The sequence below is a fragment of the Canis lupus genome, chromosome 11, assembly GCF_003254725.2.
Source record: "Canis lupus dingo isolate Sandy chromosome 11, ASM325472v2, whole genome shotgun sequence".
NCBI lineage: Eukaryota > Metazoa > Chordata > Mammalia > Carnivora > Canidae > Canis > Canis lupus.
In genome coordinates, this window is record NC_064253.1 from 59,541,873 (window position 1) to 59,557,926 (window position 16,054).

General features: G+C 38.5%; 1 long non-coding RNA gene and 1 pseudogene across 1 annotated transcript in view; both read right to left on the bottom strand.

Annotated features, from left to right (window-relative positions):
* The window catches only part of LOC112650518 (uncharacterized), a 28,513-nt gene that overhangs the window by 10,944 nt on the left and 1,515 nt on the right, over positions 1-16,054 (bottom strand). Inside the window, exons 3-4 of the long non-coding RNA XR_003130251.3 lie at positions 7,956-8,180; positions 7,742-7,870 (exon numbers count right to left, since the gene is read on the bottom strand). This is a non-coding gene — a long non-coding RNA (uncharacterized LOC112650518). The remainder of the gene's footprint in view (positions 1-7,741; positions 7,871-7,955; positions 8,181-16,054) is intronic.
* LOC112650595 (5S ribosomal RNA) lies at positions 2,265-2,383 on the bottom strand (annotated as a pseudogene).

Consider the following 16,054-nt stretch of genomic DNA (forward strand, 5'->3'; position numbering starts at 1 on the left):
CCCCTCCACCAAGCCTGTTTGTTTCCTATGATTAAGAGTCTCTTATGGTTGTCTCCTCCTTCTCTGATTTCATCTTGCTTTATTTTTCCCTCCCTTCTCCTATGATCTTCTGTTTTGTTTGTTCAATTCCACATATCAGTGAGATCATATGATAATTATCTTTCTCTGATTGACTTATTTCACTTAGAATAATACCCTCTAGTTCCATCTGCATAATTGCAAATGGCAAGATTTCTTTTTTCAATGGCTGAGTCATATTTATATATATATATATATATATACCACATCTTCTTTATCTATTCATCTGTCGATGGACATTTGGGTTCTTGCCACAGTTTGGCTATTGTGGAATTGCCGCTATAAACATTGGGATGCAGGTAGACCTTCGGATCACTACACTTGTATCTTTGGGGTAAATACCTAGTAGTGAAATTGCTGGGCCATAGGGTAGCTCTATTTTCAACTTTTTGAGGAACCTCCATACTGTTTTCCAGAGTGGCTGCAACAGCTTGCATTTCCACCAACAGTTTAAGAGGGTTCTCCTTTCTCTGCATCCTTGCCAACATCTGTTGTTTTCTTTCCTTTTCTGCTTTTTTTTTAAAGATTTATTTATTTATTCATGAGAGAGAGAGAGAGAGAGAGAGGCAGAGACACAGGCAGAGGGAGAAGCAGGCTCCATGCAGGGAGCCCAATGTGGGACTCAATCCCGGGACTACAGGATCACACCCTGGGCCAAAGGTGGGCGCCAAACCACTGAGCCACCCAGGGATCCCCCATCTGTCGTTTTCTGACTTGTTAATTTTAGCCACTCTGACCAGTTTTCACAAGATATTTAAAATGCTCTTCTGCTCAGCCACAATTCAGATTTTTAAACTCAGTCATCAGAGGGAAATAATCACTAACAAATCATAAAAGTAGAGGTTTGCTTCAAAGGAAGTTTTTTCATTTATTCATGTATTCAATTATTTATATATTTTTTCCAACAAGCATTTTATAGTGTCTCCTATGTGTTTAAAACCACATTAGGTGCTATAGGGAATGGGAAATTAAATATAATATACAATCCCTATCTCAGGATCCTTATAATCGATTTTAAGAGACTAGAAAATCATTTGTCAACTTTTGAAATGGAAGATTATTAACAAATAACTAAGTTTCAAAAGTATTGTGCAGGGAATTCATCCTAGTAGACATTTATTGGAGACTGAAGTTGTTTAGATGTATTTTCATCGAAAAAGCCAAAGCGAAACAGAACAAATTATGGACTGATTGTGGAAACTGCAAGTATGGCTGGAACAACTAAAGGGTGTGTGGCAATATAGTTGGGAGAGGGAATGAGGTGATAGCGATGAAGTGGTAGACAAAGTCCAGATCATGAAGGGCTTTATGTTCTCTTAATCCCAAAATCTGTTGGAAACCATGGCATACTTTTCCTGTTACCAAGCCATCCTGGAAATAATGCAGGTGATAGAAAGGGATACGGCAGCAATGGCTTATACAAGGCAAAGAGATAAGCTATGAGTATTCTAGATAATATAGATATGAAACATCAGAATATGGAAGCTACAATTTTTGGTTATTGAGTGAATACCATGAGGTGGAAGGGGTTAAGTAAGATGTGGAAATAGAGTATTATTAGGCCTAGGATTCTTGTTTCAGAGAATGGGAAGAAGATGGCACTATTTATAGAGAAAGAAAAAAGAACTACCAAGCATAGCAAATTTATGGTTAATCCAAGATTATTTGACTACAACAGAACTTTCAATATATTGACCCTCCCACTTTTTGCATTATTCATTCACCCAATCCATGTCCTCACTTTCTTTTTATCCAGCTCAGACTCCATGCTTAGCATTAAAATAATCCTCTTGCATATACTCACATTTCCTTTCTTTCCTCCACTCTCTCTGAAGAGTTTATTTTATTTTTTTTTTAATATATATTTTTTAATTTTTTTATTTATTTATGATAGTCACAGAGAGAGAGAGAGAGACAGAGACACAGGCAGAGGGAGAAGCAGGCTCCATGCACCGGGAGCCTGATGTGGGATTCGATCCCGGGTCTCCAGGATCGCGCCCTGGGCCAAAGGCAGGCGCCAAACCGCTGCGCCACCCAGGGATCCCATCTCTGAAGAGTTTACATGGTAAAACCCCTTCTCCTACTAGTCACAACCTTCTACCTATTTCTTCCTCTGTACTTGAGCAGCTAAATGTACTGGGGAGAAAAAGCATAGTCATGTTTATTTGTCACACTATTTGGTTTAAAGCCTACAGCACCTGGTCTTCCCAGGCAGTTTCCCATCCTAGTACTAACCAGGCCAGATCCTGCTTAGGTTCCAAGGTCAGACAAGATTGGGCACATTCAAGGTGGTATGGCCATAGACCATTTGTCACACTATAAACTCAAAACCACAAATGCATAGCAGATTTTTACCATTGCTGGACAACCCTACAATATATCCCTAATTTATGTACTCTCTTTCTCTCCCATTTCACATTTTTTCCCTCCTCTCCACTCGAAATGTCAAAGCCCTATCTCCTTCTCACTTTTAGCTGATGCCCTTCCTTCTCACTTCATTGATAACCAAAACTACATAGAGTCAAATTCACCTTGAAAATTTCTTGGAGGGGCACCTGGGTGGCTCAGTGGTTGAGTGTCTGCCTTTGGCTTCCATCATGATCCTGGAGTTCTGGGATCAAGTCCTGCATCAGGCTTCCTGTAGGGAGCCTGCTTCTTCCTATGCCTATGTCTCTGCCTCTGTCTCTGTGTCTCTGATGAATAAATAAATTTTTTTTTAAAAGACAATTTCTTGGAAATTCCCACATTGGAGATGGACACATCCTCACTTAGGAAGTCTAATACAACCAGTTTTTGCTCTGTCATTGAAACTTTCCCTAGGTTAGTACCAGCTAAAGTATATAGACTACATTCATAGTCCTTATTTTCCCAACGTCTTTAGACATTATAATCATACTTTCTACAGCTAGATGCTCACACTATGAGAGCTGTATGAGAAGTGACATCAGCTAGGGAGGGCACATATTCACCTCTCTCATCTTATTCTCATTCTGGGGCATAGGCTCACTGAATGAAATGGAAGGAAAATGTTTAGCTTTTTCTATAGCTTTTTAATCTCTCATTTTTTTGGAGAGTGGGAGCTGATGAGTGTGAAATGTTAACTCACATTTTATTCACAGATGTATGATGTGACCTCGCTGAAAAACAGGATGCATTTTCTGCTTCTCGTTAAGTGGAGTCATCTATTTAAAATGCTGAGCACGGTGCCTGGCATATAGTGAACAATAAGTGTAAGCTATTAGTAGTAGTGTTAATATTCAAGAGTTTATGTTACAGCTAAATGGAGAGGACATATGAATATAAAGATAAATGGTGGCATACAAGAAATACTAAGTAACTATTATAGGTGTTTCAGAGCAGAGAGAGATCACCATCAGATAAATCCTCAATTAGATTTAAAATGTTATATATAAAAATGCATGAGATTATAACAAGAAGAAAGCTACCAGCTGTGAACCAACAGTTCAGATCAGAAACAGGACAACACTGGAGATAATTTCCAGACCATTTCCAGGAAAAATAAGCCACAAAATCAAAGTTTATACACAAAGTTACACACATATGCTTTATGGGTTTCAAGAAATTAACTGAAACTGTCTTCATTAACTGTCTCATTTGGTGCTCATGGAACTTAGTTGGTGGAAGGGAAGGTACTCCTGTCCTCATTTTACTAATGAAGAAACTGTCCCTTGGAGGTCTATGACTTGCCTTCCTTCTACTCGGTAGCAGAGCCTGCACAAGAGCTGCATTGGGTTCTCTGACTCTAAATCCAGCACCTTATCCATCTCATTCTTCTTGTTCCGCCTGCAACCATAATTCAAAGAGAAGAGCATGTGCTCTGATAATAAGTGCCAGGTTTAATATATTGCTTAAAGTATTTCAGTGTGTTGGCAAAGTCCATTTAAAAAGAACAAGAAAATCCTTAAAAGTTGTGCAACCATCAATACTGTTATTCCATTAACTAGACATGCTGGTATCATCTTAATTTAAATATTTGTAAGCAGAAAAGAGATGCTCATTTTTATTCACAATGCCTTTCCTACCCCATCTGGCACAAGCAATTTCCTTTTGTGTGCCTTTAAACTGTGTTATAAAGAAATTAATTTTACCCTGAGGGCTTTCACTGTGAATCTCACAACTTTCATTCTGGTTATTTCTCAGTTTCATCATCAGTAACAAATTGTTCTTGTGGGGGGAATTGTGCCTGTCAATTTTTCTTGTTTAGCCCATCAAATTTTTCATTAGGTGTCGCCACTAACAAATGCCTTTGTTTTCTTTCCAAAGTTGTTGGCAGCTATTATAATTATTTTATCAGAAAAACACAATTTATATTGGTATATATTTATTAATTGGAAAATTACCTTTCAAATTAGTTTATAATGAGAGTGATTATGTTTACTATCACTTAGACATGTGGTAAATAAAAGAGTCAATTCAAATAAAGGATGTGATTAATAATTAAAAATACAAATGTCAGTATTGTAGTTGTTTCACTGTCCTTCCTATGCAGTTTGTCTTAATGATTTCGGTAGGTGATTAGAAAAATTTGCTGATGCCTAACCTCAGCTTCCTAAAGGTCAGTGGCCTTTGGGAGATGAAAGACAGAAGATAGAAAAATGCTATTACTTTTCTTTTTTTTTTTTTTTTTTTAATTTATGATAGTCACAGAGAGCGAGAGAGAGAGAGAGAGAGAGAGGCACAGACACAGGCAGAGGGAGAAGCAGGCTCCATGCACCGGGAGCCCAACGTGGGATTTGATCCCGGGTCTCCAGGATCGCGCCCTGGGCCAAAGGCAGGCGCCAAACCGCTGCACCACCCAGGGATCCCCTGCTATTACTTTTCTAAAAATATTTATTTATTTTATTTGAGAGAGAGAGAGAGAGAGAAAGTGCATGTTCAGTGAAGAGTCCTCAGCAGACCTGCCCATGACCCTGGAATCATGACCTGAGCTAAAACCAAGAGTCAGACGCTTAACCAATTGTACCACCCAGGCTCCTCTTTTATAGTAATAAATCCTATGACTTTTATTAATTCTTTCTCTCTTTTTTAAAGATTTTATTTATGTATGCACAAGAGACACAAAGACAGAGGCAGACATAGGCAGAGGGAGAGGCAGGCTCCCTGCGGGGAGCCCAATCCAGGAACTTGATCCCAGGACCCCGGGATCATGACCTGAGCCAAAGGCAGATGCTCAACTGCTGAGCCACCCAGGTGCCCCTATTAATTCTTTTTTTCTTGATTCACTTCTCTAAGTTGGACTTGGCTTTGTCGGCAGGACCATGAAGATAGACATGGTGTAACTCCTGGCTTCAAAGAGGTCAGGTCTAAAAATGTCACAATGTCAACAGCTATCAATCAATCACCCAACATTTTCTTTCTTTTTTTTTTAATAATAAATTTATTTTTTATTGGTGTTCAATTTGCCAGCATACAGAATAACACCCAGTGCTCATCCTGTCAAGTGCCCCCCTCAGTGCCCGTCACCCATTCACCCCCCACCTCCCGCCCTCCTCCTCTTCCACCACCCCTAGTTCGTTTCCCAGAGTTAGGAGTCTTTATGTTCTGTCTCCCTTTCTGATATTTCCCACACATTTCTTCTCCCTTCCCTTCTATTCCCTTTCACTATTATTTATATTCCCCAAATGAATGAGACCATATAATGTTTGTCCTTCTCCAATTGACTTATTTCACTCAGCATAATACCCTCCACTTCCATCCACGTCAAAGCAAATGGTGGGTATTTGTCGTTTCTAATGGCTGAGGAATATTCCATTGTATACATAGACCACATCTTCTTTATCCACTCATCTTTCGATGGACACCGAGGCTCCTTCCACAGTTTGGCTATTGTGGACATTGCTGCTAGAAACATCGGGGTGCAGGTGTCCCGGCGTTTCATTGCATCTGTATCTTTGGGGTAAATCCCCAACAGTGCAATTGCTGGGTCGTAGGGCAGGTCTATTTTTAACTCTTTGAGGAACCTCCACACAGTTTTCCAGAGTGGCTGCACCAGTTCACATTCCCACCAACAGTGTAAGAGGGTTCCCTTTTCTCCGCATCCTCTCCAACATTTGTTGTTTCCTGCCTTGTTAATTTTCCCCATTCTCACTGGTGTGAGATGGTATCTCATTGTGGTTTTGATTTGTATTTCCCTGATGGCAAGTGATGCAGAGCATTTTCTCATGTGCTTGTTGGCCATGTCTATGTCTTCCTCTGTGAGATTTCTCTTCATGTCTTTTGCCCATTTCATGATTGGATTGTTTGTTTCTTTGGTGTTGAGTTTAATAAGTTCTTTATAGATCTTGGAAACTAGCCCTTTATCTGATACGTCATTTGCAAATATCTTCTCCCATTCTGTAGGTTGTCTTTTAGTTTCGTTGACTGTGTCCTTTGCTGTACAAAAGCTTCTTATCTTGATGAAGTCCCAATAGTTCATTTTTGCTTTTGTTTCTTTTGCCTTCGTGGATGTATCTTGCAAGAAGTTACTGTGGCCGAGTTCAAAAAGGGTGTTGCCTGTGTTCTCCTCTAGGATTTTGATGGAATCTTGTCTCACATTTAGGTCTTTCATCCATTTGAGTTTACCTTTGTGTATAGTGCAAGAGAGTGGTCCAGTTTCATTCTTCTGCATGTGGATGTCCAATTTTCCCAGCACCATTTATTGAAGAGACTGTCTTTCTTCCAGTGGATAGTCTTTCCTCCTTTATCGAATATTAGTTGCCCATAAAGTTCAGGGTCCACTTCTGGGTTCTCTACTCTGTTCCATTGATCTATGTGTCTGTTTTTGTGCCAGTACCACACTGTCTTGATGACCACAGCTTTGTAGTACAACCTGAAATCTGGCATTGTGATGCCCCAGATATGGTTTTCTTTTTTAAAATTCCCCTGGCTATTCGGGGTCTTTTCTGATTCCACACAAATCTTAAAATAATTTGTTCTAACTCTCTGAAGAAAGTCCATGTATTTTGACAGGGATTGCATTAAACGTGTAAATTGCCCTGGGTAACATTGACATTTTCACAATATTAATTCTGCCAATCCATGAGCATGGAATATTTTTCCATCTCTTTGTGTCTTCCTCAATTTCTTTCAGAAGTGTTCTATAGTTTTTAGGGTATGGATCCTTTACCTCTTTGGTTAGGTTTATTCCTAGGTATCTTATGCTTTTGGGTGCAATTGTAAATGGGATTGACTCCTTAATTTCTCTTTCTTCAGTCTCATTGTTAGTGTATAGAAATGCCACTGACTTCTGGGCATTGATTTTGTATCCTGCCACACTGCCAAATAGCTGTATGAGTTCTAGCAATCTTGGGGTGGAGGCTTTTGGGTTTTCTATGTAGAGTATCATGTCATCGGCGAAGATGGAGAGTTTGACTTCTTCTTTGCCAATGTGAGCCTTTAATGTCTTTCTGTTGTCTGATTGCTGAGGCTAGGACTTCCAGTACTATGTTGAATAGCAGTGGTGAGAGTGGACATCCCTGTCTTGTTCCTGATCTTAGGAGAAAGGCTCCCAGTGCTTCCCCATTGAGAATCACCCAACATTTTCTACATAATGGGCCGAAGTCCAGGTTTTTTCACAAGGTACATAAATACTTTGTTATTTAAATCTCAGATTAATCTTAGAAGTAAAACACACTGTGAGGAATATGAAATTTGCAGAACTTACCTCCTAAAGGTTATGGACCTGGGCAGTGGCAGGACTCAGGCTGTGAACCTCAGTCTCTCCATGTCTCTGTGTCTGTGTCTGTCTCTCTCTCCTTCTTGAACTACCATGAGTAGTGGTGGAGCCACCAGGCTATACAAAAACAGACAAGTCTCTGCCTTACTTTTCTTGGCTCCTGCTCCTCAGAAAGACCTGACCCCAAATGCATTGAGCTCACCATTTTTCTAACACGCACTGTCATTAGAATATCCTGGAAGCAATGCTTGTGTCCACAGCATCCCTCTCCACAAATCACCAGGTATCGCTGAGGCTTTTGGTCAGAACTTCCAGATGTCACCATGGTCTCTGTCTAAGCCATGACCAATCAAATTCGCACTGTCGTATCACATCCCATCGTAACTTCAGATAAACAGATATTTCTAATTATGTGACAGGAACTGAACTAGGAGATAGAGATAAATGAAATGTTAACATGTGATATCTGCCCTCAGAAATTCTAAGGGAGGACACACTATAAACTCATTTTGATGAGGATGAAGAGCACAGTCGAAATTTATTCAGAGATAAACAGCCAAAAAAAAACCATTATTTTTTTGCATTAGAAATGTCCAGCCCTCCCCACTTTGGGGAGACACCCTCTTGGAGATCCCTGGGTGGCTCAGCGGTTTAGCACCGCCTTCAGCCCAGGGCGTGACCTTGGAGCCCCGGGATTGAGTCCACATCAGGCTCCCTGCATGGAGCTTGCTTCTCCCTCTGCCTGTGTCTCTGCCTCTTCTCTCTCTCTCTGTGTCTCTTATAAATAAATAAAATCTTAAAAAAAAAAGAAATATCCAAATCCTGAACATGGTCAGACGTACAAGAATGTTCTTCCTTGGGGGCACCTGGCTGGCTCAGTTGGTAGAGCACGAAGTTATTGATCTCAGGGTTGTGAGGTCAAACCCCATGTTGGGTGTAAAGATTACTTAAAAAAAAAATCTTAACACAAAAAAAATGGTCTGCCTTGGTTGGCAATAGGCAAGAGGTGGGGGGAAGGATCTAAATGTAGAACATTTAAATATTTAAAACAATTCCTAAAAATATGTGTCACAATTCAAATTAAAGAGGTGTGAAAGTGCAGACTGAGGTGGACAGATTAGATTTAAAGCCTGGTTTACTACTTCTCTTAGACTCAGTTTCCTCTGAAAAAAAACGTTAGGAATGACTTCCACATTTTTTATTGTATATCTGATGCTAGAATGAGATAATGTGTGTCCTTGCTTAGCACAGTATCTGGCACTTACTATTGAGTCAGAATATGCACATATAACATAGAATTAGTATTTAAATTTTCAGGACACATGTAAGGTACCTTCAGAGATTCTGGCTCATGTAGGATATAGGATATCAGACTGTTTTGACAATTATTTTAGACGAGTATGTCCAATATTTACATGTATGGAAGGGAATAGAACATCCAAAATAATAGTCCGTGTAATCTTATGATTGATGAAATATCAGGTAACACTGCTTTTTTTTTTTTATCAGAGAGTTGTTATGAATGCTTTAAGCTTGAAGACCTCACGTACTCAGTATAAACCTGTATTTACACAATCCTACACCAGTACGTTCTCACCTGCCAACATGAGTGGATCACAGTTACTCCATAAATGCCTGTGGCACTACTGCATTGTGGGTTTCTCACAGCAGGGACCACGACTTCTGTCTTTGAATCTTTAGTGCCTGACATGTACCAGGTACTTAATAAGTACCGGTTGAAAGGACACTAATAACTTTTACCCATTTAAACATTATAAATTTCATTTTTTATGATAGGTACACACATGACATAATTTCAGTTTCTAATGACAACATAATAGAATTATTGAGGAAATCACACAACTGGGGAAATGGATGTAATTGGTGTCACTTGAAATTCATGAACACCTTGATCACCAGCCTTGAATAAATATTCACTTCTAGCATGCAGTGTTCCTGTTTCTCCAAGAAGCTTATTTTTCTGTTCTTTACTCAGATTGTTCCTTTTTGTTACTTTGTACACCGCCCAGCACCACTTTATTATGCTGACCTGGTCTCATAGCTCCCAGATAGAACAGAAGCTATGACATGGGAAGCACCCCCTCTTCCTATCACTAAGTCAGCAACCCAAGGGCCTGACCTGCCCTTACTTTTTCTACCTTTCAGATGCAATGGAGAAGCTCCCCACACCAGCTGAAGTCATTCCTTCACCCCATGCCCTGTGGCCAGTCACCTTTAGAGGATTTTGCTTCCTGATTATTCCCCCTCTCTTCTGCATTATCAGTCTCTCCTTCTGTCATGAATAATTCCTGCTAGCATGTAAAGATTGTCCATCATCACATATATTTAAACAATATTTCCTTATGTCCTCTTTACCCACTCCCCATTTTTCTGCTCACTTTCAGAGCCAACTTCTTCAAGAGTCGTCAACCCAAACTGTCTATGCTGCTTCTCCCAGCAGCTCACTCTTCAGTTCCCTACTGTTTAGCCTCTGCCCCCACCATTTCTCTAAAATTATTCTTGTCAAGGTTTCCAGTGACCCTCATGCTTTCCTCTCTCACTGGATCTCCAACCACGGGACCGACTATTCCCTCACAAATTACTCTTCTTTCATAAAATCTGCAGTATTACTTCGCTCTAACTTATTTTGTCCACCCTCTGCATCCTCCTCAGTGTCTTTGGTCTTCCTCCAGTCTACAACCTTCTTTTCTCTCTTCTATCTTTCACTGGGTGATCTCATTCATTCCTATGACTTTAAATATCATGTATGTGCCAACCCCTCCAGTGTAATATCTGTGGCCCAAACCTTTCCTCATCCCGAACCCCATTAAACTGAAGGCATTTAACATATAAATGATAAAATACAAGTTTTTCCTTTTAACAGGTATTTTTCTCTATATTTTTCCTATTTCAGTAGATAGCATGACCACCTACCCAAGTGCCCAAGCCATAAATCGTAATATCATTTTTAATGCCACCTTTGGTTTATCTTTTACATTCTGGTTACCAACAGATAATTTATATACCTTGAAAATTTATCCCTTCTTTTCCTTCTTTCTTGCTACTATCTGGCACCATGTCACCATCATCTTCCTTCCACCCGAGCAACTAAAACAATTCTCCCACAGGGACACTACACTTTCCTATTTTCCCCCCAATTCTCAATGTATTTGTTACACATTGGACAGTAATATTTTGTAAAGACCCAATCAGATTGTGAGACTCCTCTGCTTAGAACCCTTCTACATAATTCCATATTATTTATAATGAATATAAATTGCTTTTGATAGCCTGCAAGGAACACTGTGATCTTTTATACCTCTCCAGCTCACCTCTGGCCATTTCCAGCCTTACCCCCTATACTTGTAACACATAGGCCTTTTCTCAATTCATGAAACCACTAAGGTCATTCCTGCTATAGGGCCTTTCTCTTCCTGGAATGTTCTCCTTTTGGTCCTTTAGGTAGTTAAATACTTCACATTCTCAATACTGCTTCCTCATAAAGAAACTTTAGGTATCAACTGCCCATCTTACTAAGTAGCATTACTCACTTCCCCATTATTCATCATAAAAACACCCTTCAACGCAACTTTTTCATCATATTCATTGGTCAAATTCAGCAGTTGATTTCCAAGTCGCCAATCTAGTGACCATTTCTTAATATTCTTCGTGCTCATTCTATTAGCAGCATTTGGAAGCTTGTTAGTCCCTCTTCCTTTAAAAATCTTATGTACCTTTCAGGTGGGCAGTGGTATACTAGAGCTTGCTTTGCAAGATACAGCTGTTAATTTTTTGGAATTTTGTAAGCCGATTGCTGAATAATGATACATAGCATAAAGTTGGTTATGGTAGAAGTACTTATACCACAGAAATTGGCAAGCATTAAAAATTAGGGCTTTTAATTTTAGAAGGCCGTTTGTTAAACATTTATCATCACACCATTGACTCTGGAACATTGCTCTTTTAGATCTTCTCCTGCCTTGCAAAAACGTATTCCTGATCTTTGAACATTGGTGTGCCCCAGAGCTATGAGTTCATGGACCTCTTTTCTTATTCATCTATATTCATTTTCCAAGGGATCCCATGATTTTAAATACCATCTACTTGATGACTCCAAAGTTTTTATCTCAAGCCCTAACTTTTCTGCTGCACCTCATATTCCATCTATCCAACAACCTTACTAACATCCTCCTCCAGTGTAAGCACCTCAAACTTAATATTCTGAAACCAAATATTTGGTTTACCAACTCTCTTTCATGTATGCCCCTCCAAAAGTCTTCCCCATGTCTCTGGCCAAAACCTTAGAGCTTTTCTATATTATTATTATTATCTTGCTTCGACACCCCATACCTAACCCATCAGCAAATCTTTTATGACTCCATCTTCAAAATACATTCTGGATCTGACCACTTCTCACCATCTCCTCTGCTACTTTCTGACTTTAAAGTTCTATAATTTCTTATCAAAAATTTTATAATTGCTTTATAACTAGTATCCCTACCTCCTGCTTGCCTGACAATAATCTATTCTCCACTCATCAGTATTAAAAATCCTCATGGGGCACTAAGGGGATGAGCACTGGGTGTGAACTTCAATAAAAACAAATTAAAAAATAAATAAAACAAAAACAAAAATCCTCATGACTTTCTGCCTCAATCAGTGCAAAATTCAAAGTGATCACCAGGACCCATAAGGCCCTATGAACCTGGCCTCTGGCTGGCTGGCTGACCTTGTTACTTTCCACTGGCTTTCCTTGTTACTTTCCTCATTCTCTAGGCTCCAGACACACTGGTCCTTCTGATATTCCTGCAAGTTCAAGAACACTTCAATAAAAACCTTTACACCTGCTGTCCTCTCAGACTAGAATATTCATTGCCTGGATATCTGCAGGGCTCATTTCCTTCAGCTCTTTACTCAGATGTCACTTTATTGGAAAAGACTTGCATGACCACCCCCAATACTTTTATTTTTCTTTTATAATCTTTATCAAAATATGTCATAATACCACATTTATGTGTTTATCATGATTCCCTCCATTAGAATATAAGCTCCAAGAGGTCAAAGATTTGATCTGTTTTGTTTATTGCTAATTCCTCAACTTTTAGAGCTGTCCCTGACACTTGCTAATTATTTACGGAGTAAATGATGAATTAAATTTTTTTGCTTACTTGTTTATTTTTGTGGAGTTCTGTGTTTTGGCTCCATGAAAGTCCACCAAAAAATTGTATTTCTAATTATCACAGAAGCTGTTGATAACCCTAATATACTTCCTTATACTTTCACCTAATTTCCCCAATAGAACTAAATTCAACATGTCAAAACCGAACGTCACATTCTACCTATCAAAACAAGTCTTTCTGGCCTTACCGTTTCCATTAGAACAATATATTCTCTCAGTAATGCAAATTTAAATATTTAAAGCCTTTCATCTTTTATTCTACTCCCTTACTGTTATGAACAGATGCCAAATTTTAAATTATTACTTCTGTAAGAACTCTTTGCGTCTTTCTTTCCATGCCTGTTGCCACTATACTAGTTTAGACTTTTTAAAAATCTGTTTTAGTCATCTTCTAACTAGTCTCTTGGTCTTTACCTGTAAATGTTTTTTTTGTTTTTAATCATATTATATACTGATAAGTCACTCTAAGTCATAGCTCTCACACCCAAATCTTTAAACGTCTAAAATGATCTATTTTAGCTGCAGTGACCATATAATTTATTGTCCAAACAGGAACACTTTTGAGAGTGAATTAATGTATTATTAATTACATTGGGATAGCAGGTATGGACCAGAACTCAACAGGCAGACCAGGATATATGATCACCATAACTTCCACAGGGACTGTTGGTTGCCTACTCAGCAATCATCATGCCTTTCTTCTTCTTCTGGAAGAAAAACTGCATCTACTCCATCAACATGAATCAGTGATATAAATTGAATCATCTTAGCCAGCATGAACATCCCATTCCTTTTATCAGTAATTGCTTTAGGAAAGAGCATGTGATCTAATTTCAGCCTGTGAAATGTGAGAGGTAACTGCTTCAGGGAAAGTGATTTCTGAAAGACGCTTCTATACACCTATAAAGACAGTTCTTATCCTTCTGTTGGCTGATGTCTTGTCTGCATTTTGTTCCCAGAACCACAGTGGGCAACTTGTGATCTTGGGTGGCTGGCAGTGGACAAAGCTGACATCTTTGCTTCAGCAAAAGAGAAAGATGAAAAAAACTGTGGGTCTTTGATTATATCATTGAGATACTGAATCAACCAAACCTGAGGTATGTCTCCAGAAGCAGGGTAGTCTTCTACTGTGTGAGATAATACATTTTCCTTATTGTTTAAATGGGTTAAGACAGAATTTTCAGTTACTTACATTCCCATTTACAAATTCCCATTTAAATGGGTTAAGACAGAATTTTCAGTTACTTACATTCCCATTTACAAATTCCCATTACAGTCCCATATGCAAATCTCTGTCTCTCTCATCTTCATGACCCTTCGCCTTGTGGCCTCTCTCCCCTCTCTCACTCCTGCTTACTACAACCTATTTCAATACATTTCACTTTTGAGCCAAACTGAAAGACTACGATCTTTTTTTGAAAATATTTTTTTTATTTCCCATGACCACACCTTCGTATAGGCTGGCCCACATTTCAGAAGTGCCCTTTGCTCCATTTCTGCATGCTAAAATCCTTAGGACCAATTCATCTCAGAAAATATCTCCTCATGAAGGTTTCCTGGTTGCTGGAATAGTCTTATCCTTCTCTTTTGAACCTATGTTGCAATGAGTTTATATATCTTTTATCACTCAAATTTGACCCCATCCTATAGTATCTCATACCACTCTAAATCTTCACCCTATACTTTCTCTCCTCTGTAAACTTTCATAAAACATTTGGCACAGGATTTTGCATGTGCAGGAAATATTTCTTAAGTTGAAATTATGAAAATATTTCGCTATCTGTAGTTATTACTGAGTTAGTAACATTTTCTTGTAATTTACAAGGCACCACTCTTAAAATAGTTGGATCTCTGTCCTCAAATCACTATCTAAAAATATAGAATAGGGGAAAAATTAGTATCTAATGATTAATAAATTTTTGATAGGCAAACCCTTGCTACAAGTAATGTAGTATTTCTTTTTCACACACCTGCCCTAGGTAACTAGTTGGTCAAAGCGATTATTTTATTGACGGTATATTTCTACAATATATGTCAGATACTTTAAAGAGATAAATGGAACCTTGCCATACATGATGACAACTTCTTTATTGAATTGAAAGGAACAAGAGAAAAATACAGAAACATGTATCAGTTTATGGTTCTACGTCTCCCTCAGATAAAATACCTCTGATTTAGTCGTTAATGTTTTAAAGAGACTTGAAATTCTGTTATATCTGTTTCAATTTATTTATTTATTTATTTATTTATTTATTTATTTATTTATTTATTTATAATTAATGCATTATGTTTAGCATTACATACGCTTAGGTCAAAAATCAGCCTTACAAGACACCGATTCCTTTATTTTAAAATATTGAATTTGGCAAGAGAGAGAAAGGCAAAGGGCAGGAAAGGACTATACTGAATGAGTATCTAGGCACTAAGTTAGGACCTTTGTGTACATTTTCTTTTTTATCCTCTGAATAGTGCCCAGTCCCATGAGCCTAGGTGTTTTTATCTCTAGTTTACTAATGAAAAATTTGAGGCACAGAATAGTGCACAGAAATACAGTTGTTAAAAAATGGATCTGAAATTTGAATGAATGCAAGTCATTGATTAACTAAACCCAGGTCAACTTTACCAAATATATAGGCAACTTAATATTTTAGATTAAAGGTCAAAAGCTCTGTTTAGCAGTATAGAATTTTTAGGATATAAATTGAGGAACTCACAAGTTAGTAATAGATGCAAATGTTCATAAATAATATAATATAAAGAAAAAAACCAATAAGACCATAGGACTTCAAAATCAAAATGCTACGGTGTCTGAATTTAGATTCCCCTGAAGTATTTGGGTTGGAAAGGTTATTTATAGGCCGAGTGCAGAAAGCACATGTGAAAGAATGCAGAGAGGGAGACAGAAAAGGGCAAGATATCTATAAATGGTGCATTAATAAACAGACACTATGAGCAACTGATGCTTAATCCCAATGGGAGCCTCTGAGGAGGTGTGGAATGCACTTCAAAATTACTCGACTAGCAGATAGGGAAGCTGGAGTCTTTACCCACTCACTCTCTTCTCTCCTTGTTTGAGGATAATCCCTGAGGGATGTTAAGTCCCCAGCACTTCTGGGCTTCCT